Source organism: Equus asinus, chromosome 24 (genome assembly GCF_041296235.1).
Source record: "Equus asinus isolate D_3611 breed Donkey chromosome 24, EquAss-T2T_v2, whole genome shotgun sequence".
In the NCBI taxonomy this organism is placed as follows: domain Eukaryota; kingdom Metazoa; phylum Chordata; class Mammalia; order Perissodactyla; family Equidae; genus Equus; species Equus asinus.
The window spans coordinates 59,305,586-59,314,824 of record NC_091813.1 but is presented as its reverse complement, the minus strand read 5'-3'; the positions used below and the strand labels follow the sequence as shown (position 1 = coordinate 59,314,824).

General features: G+C 37.6%; 1 pseudogene; it reads left to right on the top strand.

The window, feature by feature from the left end:
* The first annotated feature begins 1,581 nt into the window (after nucleotides 1-1,581).
* On the top strand, nucleotides 1,582-8,725 carry LOC106841972 (vimentin pseudogene; annotated as a pseudogene).
* Nucleotides 8,726-9,239: the final 514 nt, after the last annotated feature.

The window sequence follows — 9,239 nt, the reverse complement described above, 5'->3', positions numbered from 1 at the left end:
TTGTACCTCTCCAAAAGAATTGCAGGAAGTTCTTAGTTAAATGTATCATAGCCTAGAAAAAATGTCAAGTCACATACCCAGAAGGTCTAATGTTTGCCTGGGACTGCAACGTGAGTATTCAGGACTGAGTATTTGGTTGTTAAATTCATAGAACATATTTTCTATGTGTGGGAGGAAGGTTGCAGAAATAGGAGTGAATTTAAAGCACTGCCAAGACAGTAAATGATGAATCTACTTGTCCAAAAAGTGAGAGGTGGAAAAAAGAACTTACTGGAAAGGCTAAGAGTTATACCTGGACTATCTATAAGTAACATATACAACTGCATTAATTACTATTTTAAATAAAATTAAGAATTAGTGAGAAAATACTATATCCAATAAAATTGTTTCAAATCCAAATAAAGAGCAGAAAATTTTCCGATGTTTTTAAAATGGTTAAGCAATTAAAAAGGATAGCATGGCGAAGAAGATACTCAATTAATACTTTGACAAATCAATATTGCAGCATAAAAAGCATTTTTTTTCACATTTGAGTAGGGTGAAATTTACAGAGTGAAATACACATATCTTAGGTGTACAATTCAGTAAATTTTAACAAATATATACATCTGTATAACTAATCAAGATACTGAACATTCCCATCACTCCAGAAAGTTCCCTCCTGGCCCCTTGCACTCAATCTCCATCCCCTAAACAACAACTTTTCTGATTTCTGTTACCATATACTAAATATAGAGGTTCTTGAATATAATATAAATGGGATCATACAATATGTCCTCAGCAAAGGAATTTTAAATGTGATCTTAAAAGAAACCAAACCAGTTCAAGTAACTGTATTGTGGCAGTGTCGTTGTATTGTGTGAATTGTAATTTTTGATTTATCATAAATATGTTTTCATTAATATTGCATATTTCCCCAAATTATGCCATATGTTTTTAAATCCTGTTAGTTGCTTTAAGACGGGAATAGTTAAACAAACGAAGATAAATATGATGCCCCAATATAGACTATCCAATAGAAAATCATCTCTCTTGCAGCAGAATATATGAATCAGGGTAGGCACTTTCAGAACAATCTAAATTTGTGTAACACCACAAAAGGCATTAGGCTAAAAGGGGTATTGCTAAACAAGCCACCCAAGGAACATCATGTTTGAAATGCCTGTAAAAGTGCCAACTAAAGGAAACTAAAGGCCTGTGAAACTTAAGGTACAACCTGCACACTCAAATGAAGTGGGCTGGGGTAGCATTGGGAATGGAGCAGAGCAGGGAAAACTGCCATAAGGAGGAGTACACATTGATGCTGAAAGTCCTCAGAGAACTCAAGTCACTCTTTCCTTGACCTGTCATGATCCCCTTCCCCCAAATGAAGGCGCACTGAGAAATCTTTGCAGAAGAAGAAGAAAAAATAGCAGAGACTTCAGGAATAAGTGATGTTTTTGGTAGAAAAACCATCATAATCAGGAAGTATATCAATAATCGTCAGACAGTTTATATAGGGGTTAGCCCCCAGGTGTGGACATTAGTCATGAAGCAGAGAATAGTCCTCTAATCAAGAACATTGAATTTCCAGCTTCTACGATGGTCAACACCACCCTCCACTCCTCTCACATCCCCGTTCATTTTGGTTTTCTAGCCAATGCGAATGCCTTCTATGTATATGCATAGTATGCAACCAGTAAGAAATGAACATTTTGGTAGAAATTCCAGCATTCTCAGATTTAATGTTCATCCACGTGTTACATTATGTACTTTCTCAAGAAATTAAACTGATTACTAAGACTGGTACCAATGCCAGCTAGCAAGGCTAGCAAGCTGCATTTTGTAGCAGCTATCTCTGGCAGTCCTTTGGAGTATGTTTGGGTGATGGTTGTGGAGGTGGGAGAGGCAGCGGGTAGAAGAAGCCGTGGTGGGTGGGGAGTGGATTAGGCTAAAAGGGTTATTGCTAAACAAGTAACCTGCAGAACCTCATGGGAAGATTAAAACTGTCAAACGTGGGGCATAAATTTGGTTCAGTTATACTCTAGGACATTTTAGAATTACAAAAGCTTTACTGGCCTAAACTTCTCTAAGGTAAGACAGTAAAATAAACACCAATATTCCTTGATTCTAACTTATCATTAATTACAGCTAGTTCAAAAAACACAACCACCTGTCAGTGTAACTTAGAACTTAAAGCACCCCCATTCACTTTCTAATTTACCTACCCCAGCAAATATTTAATTTAAATATTACAAATAATCTCAACATACCTTCATAAGAGCATGTTGGTCAAAGACACTTGTAGATAAATTAATATTGCACATATCTCATGCTGCATTGCACTTACATTGAATAAAACTTTGGAAAAGCTTTAAAAGTGGTTTCATTGCTCTACTTTTTTCTAGATAGGAGTTATTTTGGTGTTTCTTGGTGTATGCTTCTGAAATTAAAAGATAAATTTTCTATATTCAGAAGTTTTATATTCAAGAGAAAAATTAGAACAATCTTCTGTTTAAATAGCCTTTGATCCTTTCTTTCAGTAAGCCTTAGAGTACAAAATGAAAATCTCATTACCAAACATCCCAGAGATTATTTGTACCTTCCTGAAAAACTACCACACAGGAAAAGATGGAATTTTAAATTATTTTGTCCCTTCATTTCTCAGAGGTAGATCCCGAAGACTCTCAGAGGCAGCAAGTAAAAGCATTTTAAATTAAATGACTCATTTTATTAAAGCAAAATTTCACTGTCAACCAACAGACGTTCTTAACCACAAACTCTCACATTACACTTCACTGTTTATTTGTTTGAGAAGGGAAGTAAAGTTCCCCCCTTCTTGAAAGCTGAACTGTATACAGCAGGAAAGCTGCTTTCTTTAAAACAACCATGACACAAAGTTTATAAGAAAGATATTTTCATAATGTTTAGTACATGGTAGCAGAATTTATCCCAAAGTGGAATCGTGTTTATTTATTGTTAATGGTGTGTACTGCACTGTATCTGACCTCTTCTCCATTAGAAAGAATTCTCTCTGTTCCTCACAGATACACCACTTTCAAAGAGGTAGCTGTTGGGGCAGCCCAGAAGGGGAGAGGGTGCGAAGTGGGGCGGCCATAAATGAGGTTCCCAGAAGTCAACGTGCAGGTACCACTTTCATCCCAGCTATGGCCTATTTCAGGAATTTCACTTAACATATGTGTTACCCAAAGGACTTGTTAAAAAATTCCTGATACCAGAAATTTTGGATAATCTAAACTGAAATTTTCTATGATTAATTGTTGGTACCCTTGCTGCCTTCTGTCACAGTTTTGGTTCTTAACATTAGATATAGTCCCAAGATCTAAAATAATGGTAAAGGTAATGGTATTGATGGTCCACTGTTATGAACTAAGATGACCCTGACTGAATTTAATGGTAACCTCCTCTGCTATCAGTCAGTGTGTGTGTGTGTATGTGTGTGCACATATGTGTTTTAATACGCATCTGAGGTCAGAAATAAATATTGCTTAAGGACCAATTCTCACACGCGTTTGTCCACTTTGTACACTAAAAACCTGACTGAAGTGGTCAGGTAGAACACAATTGGTCCAGAATTCTAGAAATGATGGTGACTCTTACCTTAAGGCTTTATGAATAAAATCAAAGGAATCATAGAAAATGACCAAATCCAAATTACAAAATCAGGAAAATATACGTGATACTGTACTGTTTATTTAAGAACAAATACATACAGCAATCCCTGGAAGCTATACAGTAGAGTTCCGATGAAAGCTTATAACTCCTTTTCACCTGGTGAAAAATTTTTACACAATGTGGCTATGCAAATAATCTCTTTTCTAGTTCAGGTTGTATTTGCCTTTTCCAAGGTCTAGCTAATCCTCTTCTATGGCCCACATGAAATTGTAAGACAGTCACTCTTCACATCCAGCCTTCAGTTCCAGTGTTTGTTTACAAACTTGTTCAAAGTTCACCCTAAGTACAGCTTCATCACTTGACTTCCATGCCGTCTGACTTCCTCCCTTAGGCGCTAAAAAATACCAGTTGTTCTCTCTGTGACAAGGGACATAAGCCCTGCTTCTCTGTGCTCCGTCAGGATGTGGAAGTGGGGAGGGTTGCACTCCACTTCCTTAGTCAGATGGGTAACTTTCAGATGGGGAAGTTCATACAGAAATGTTCGTATTCTGTTTTGACCTTTCAAGTCATCTTCATATCACTTGTAAATACATCACACAGGGCCAAATAATAAAGCCAAGAGAAATAGTGATTTTGCCTAGAAGATTATGTCACGGTGGCCATTTTTCATTTACCAAAAATAGATTACTTAAATGGGCACAGCATTTATAGGTTACGTGATTTAGGTAAACACTCGCAGCAAAATGAAAGCTGGATTTGAAACGGCACATCTCAAGTATTTTCTCGTGGTAACTGTTTTGCCCTACTCTGATACAACTTTATAAAGTGCCACTAATTAAGATACATAGTTAAAACCATTCATGGGATTTGTAAAGTTAGAATAAGAAAGCGATGTTTACCCAAACCATCCTGGGAGGACTTCTGATACTAGTATGTATTTCCATTCTTGTTTTTACTTATGAAGACACAACGTATAATGTTCAGGTTGGTCTTACTTTAAATAACGATTATTTTCTAAGGACTATCCATTTATAAAAAAAGAAAAACGTACAGCATATTATAAAAGGATACTTATTTGATAGTTTTATGTTATGGTGAAGCCTGTTTTTATTACAGCAATAGTCACATCAATATGAAGAGAGTGTAGTAAAATCAGATTATGCCAGAGTCTTTTGCCCACAAAGCTATTGCTAACTCATCTGTTTTATCGGAGAGCAGCAGACCTACATAACTATATTGTTAAACTCATGTGTTACATTATAAACCAGTGCCTATACTTGTTATTTTAAATATCAAGTATACGAATATCAAATATCAATAATAGGAATCAGCTTAACTTCCTGACCAAATTATGAATTTGATACCACTGAACATACTTCTACTTCCAACAAAAACAAGTTCCCTGAAAAATACAAACGTAATAAATAAGTAAGTAAATAAATAAATAAAAATCTGTTTTTGCCGCCATGGTCATAATACTTTTATAGGATAATAATTTAAAAGCTGTATTTAGAATAGAACATATGTATGTTGGTTAAAAACAGAAGTTTGTTGTACAAGCTTCAAATGAGTACAAAATACACAAAAGACAGAAAAAATCAACAAATCTAAAATCCTTGATGTTTTCAATAGAAAAGAGTTATTATTGGGACTCCCCACGATGAACATGATAGTCAAGATGACAGCAGCCCCCTACCACAATCAGGAGTCTTTAGTAAGCAGCCTATATAAGAAGCATAATATATAGATGCTTGTATACAGTACACAACTAATCTTAACTGAATAAAGTAATGGCATTAGGAAATCATCACTCTGACAACCACCTTTAAAATCCAGTCAAGGGCATTTTAAATAATTTTTCACAACTAAAGAGAAAAATCTTTGTAAAAGATAACTCAGTAAAAAGGATACTCAAAACAGTACTTGTTTTCCAATTGCTTGATGCTGCCATAAAAAGCACCTTCAACATCAGGAAAGTAAAATTTCCATAATAGGACAAACATTGATGACCCAGAGGATCAAACCAGCTTTAGATCTAAAGGATATCTTATGCTCAAAAGAGTGTACTTATTGGGTGACAATGTCAAACATTTTAATACATACTATTCCATTACTTGGTTCTTCACATTAGAGTTAGAGAAAATAATAGGAAACTGATCATTTAAACATTTAATTAATCTTTGATTAAAGAAGATTGAATTCCTTTTTCACCTCAATAATCAAAAATGACCTATATAGTTGGATCATTTAGTAGATATTATATTGAGACAAAACAAAAATAATAATGAACTACATAGTAAAATTGTGAATGTTTTGCTTTTCTCCTTGTATTACAAGATACGCTAAACGAAATGGAATTTGAACATTGGATGTAGAGAGTTGATCATGAGAATGGGTGGTTTGAATCATGCAGCCACTGAACCTCTCAGGAAGAAGACATCACTATCAATATTTGTATCCAAATAGATGGAAAATGTTCCATAGCACATTTACGGGGTGGTCTTAGTGCACTGCTTTGAAGATTACCTCTGTATGGTGTGGAGAACAGAAAAAGTAAGTTGCCATCTGAATCTACATATTTATATGAGAAATTGTGTTCTCAATATACTGCAACACCAAGACCAAGAAGCAAGTGGAAATTGTTCAGTATTGAACCTGAAATGAGTGTCAGTTCAATTCAGCCCAAATTTCTGAAGTTGTCAGACCCAATGAAGAAAGAATCCTATCAATTAGCCAAGAAATATAGTAAAAAAAACTTTGCTGATAGTAATTCTTTTAAATGCTATCTGTTAAAATAGCCATACACACACACACACACATACTGTGGAATATAATGCAATTTTTATATGAATTCACAGAAATTTCTTAGGGTATATATTAGTTGGGGTTCTTCAGATAAACAGTGATTATTCGTTTTGATATAAGCTTATGCAAGGAGAAATAATTCTTGTTTTTCGTATTAACATTATTGCTTCTATTGATTAATAGATTAATCAAGTGTTAAATCAGGAGTTGGTTTAATATTATTGGGATTAAAATAGCTGTGTTATTAAGCTTGGAACCAATAGGAGATATGTATGTAAGAGAGGGAGATTGATTATAAAGAATTGAGTAATGCCCTTATTGAGGTGAGCAAGTCCCAAGACCTGCAAGGGTGGGTTAGCAATCTGGAGATCCAGGAGAAGGGAAGCAACTCAATAGATGATTCTGGGGCTCAAATAAAACAACTAGATCCGATAAAAAAAATTTTTTTTGAATTAATATATGGATAGTAGTTGAAGGCAAAGGAAAGAATTAGATTACATAGGCAGAGAAGGTACACTATGGAGCTCTTTGGCACACACATCTGCAGCTGGGCTAGACAGAGGAAGAGCCAGTAAAGCTTTCTGAGGAGGTGCAGTGAGAGAGGGAAACTGAGAATGTCAGCAGCCTAGAGAGGGTATGCGGTATTATCACAGGTATTATCAAAGAAGCAGGATCAGCCTTGTCAGGTGCTTCTGGGAAGTGATGGAAGATGAGGACAAAAAACGTGTTGGCTTTGGCAAGATATAAGTAGTTTGTCACCTAATGAGAGCTATTTCAAGGGAGCAGAGAGAACAAAAGCTTTATTGGAGCTCTACCACTCACTTTGGGGTCTATTCTCCAGAGATGTACCAGCGATCTCTCTGCCCACACCCACCACACTCTTGCTCACCTCTCCTCCCAGAGCCAGTCTGCACCACCACCCTCCACAGCCAAATGCACCAGATAGGGGTCCTGGTCCTCCTACTTCAGGAGCTCAGCGACTCCAGCACTGTGAGCTGACTCAGCTCCAGCCAGAGCACAGTGACCACACTCCACTGCACCAACAGTCTGGGAAGCTCGCTGCACCCCAGCACCAGCTGCAGCCCCCACGCCTCATTCCCAGGGAAGCATGTACATCAGGGGCTCCTGAGCCATGCACCATCAACACCGAGTTCAAGAACAGCGGCACCAATGAGAATGTGGAGCTGCAAGAGCTGAGTGACTGCATCACCTACCCTACATCCCCAAGGTGCACTTCCCGGAGCAAGAGAAGGAGATCCTCCTGGCCAAGCTCAAGAGCCAGGGAAGTCTCACTTGGGGACCTCTACAAGGAGATGCAGGAGCTGCGCCAGCAGGTGGACCTGTTGACCAATGACATGGTCACATCTTGGCACAGCATGACAACCTGGCCAAGGACATTATGCAGCTCCAAGAGAAGTTGCAGGAGGAGATGCTTCAGAGAAGAAGCTCAGAAAGAAGCAGCTCAGGGCACCCTGGAAACTTTCAGACAGGATATTGACAGTGTTTCTTTGGCACTCTTTGATCTTAAAGGTGAAGTGGACTCCTTGCAAGAAGAGACTGACTTTCTTGAAAAAAATGTGCATTGATGACATCCACAAGCTGCAGACCCCAATTCAGGAGTAGCATGGGCAACTGGTGTGAACATTTCCAAGCCTGACCTCACTGACTGCTCTGCGTGATGTGCAGAAACAGAATGAAAGTGTGGCTGCCAAGAATCTTTGGGGTTGGGGGGGTTGAAGAATGGTACAAGTCCACGTTTGCTGGTCTCTGTGAGGCTGCTGACTGAACTAGAACTATGATGCCCTGTGCCAGGTGAAGCAGGAGTCAAAAGAGTACCAGAGACAGGTTCAGTCCTTCGCCTGCGAAGTTGATGGCTTTAAAGAACTAACAAGTTTCTGCAGCTCTGAATGCATGAAATGGGAGAGAACTTTCTGAGGAAGCTGTTGACTACAAAGACACTATTGGTCTCCTGCAGAATGAGATTCAGAACAGGAAGGAAGAAATGGCCAGCCACCTTCATGAATATCAGGACCTGCAGAATGTTAGCTTGGCCTGATTTTCACATCGCCACCTCACAGGGGCTTCTCTGCCTCTTCCAAACTTTTCTTCTATGAACCTGAGGGAAGCCATTCTGGATTCACTCCTTCTGGTTGACAACCTCTCAAAATGGATGCTTTTGATTAAAACTGTTACGGCTAGAGATAGACAGGTTATCAACAGCACCAGGATGATATTGATGAAAATCACACACACTCAATGCAGTAATCTATTTCCAGTAACAATAAAAAAGAAATCCGTATTTTAAAGAAATAGCTTTCTAATGTCTTTATGCAGTTTTTCAGTAGCACAAGATAGATTTGGAAGAAAAATAAGTTCTAGTTCTTAAGAATCAATACTCCTAAAGTATTTTAGAAAAAAGTTTACAATATAATCTAGTTTATGAATATGTCTTGTGCTACACTATATTCTAAAAAATGTTTTAAATACCATTGAAATAGCTTTTTTGTCCATCAGGTATCCAACCAACTTGTTTCTGCTGCAATAGATCTTTAGAAAAACCAACCAACTGGGGCTGGCCACGCTGAGGCAGCATCCCACATGCTACAACTAGAAGGACCCACAACGAAGAATATACAACTATGTACTGGGGGGCTTTGTGGATAAAAAGGAAAAAAAATAAAATCTTAAAAAAAAAAAACCAACCAACCAACAACAACCAGAAAAGGGGTCTTATTGGAATGAATTGAAGAGAGAATGGAAAGTAGGAAAGTAGAGAAAGCAAGAACAAGTTCACTTTTTGAGGAGTTTTGTTGTTAAGG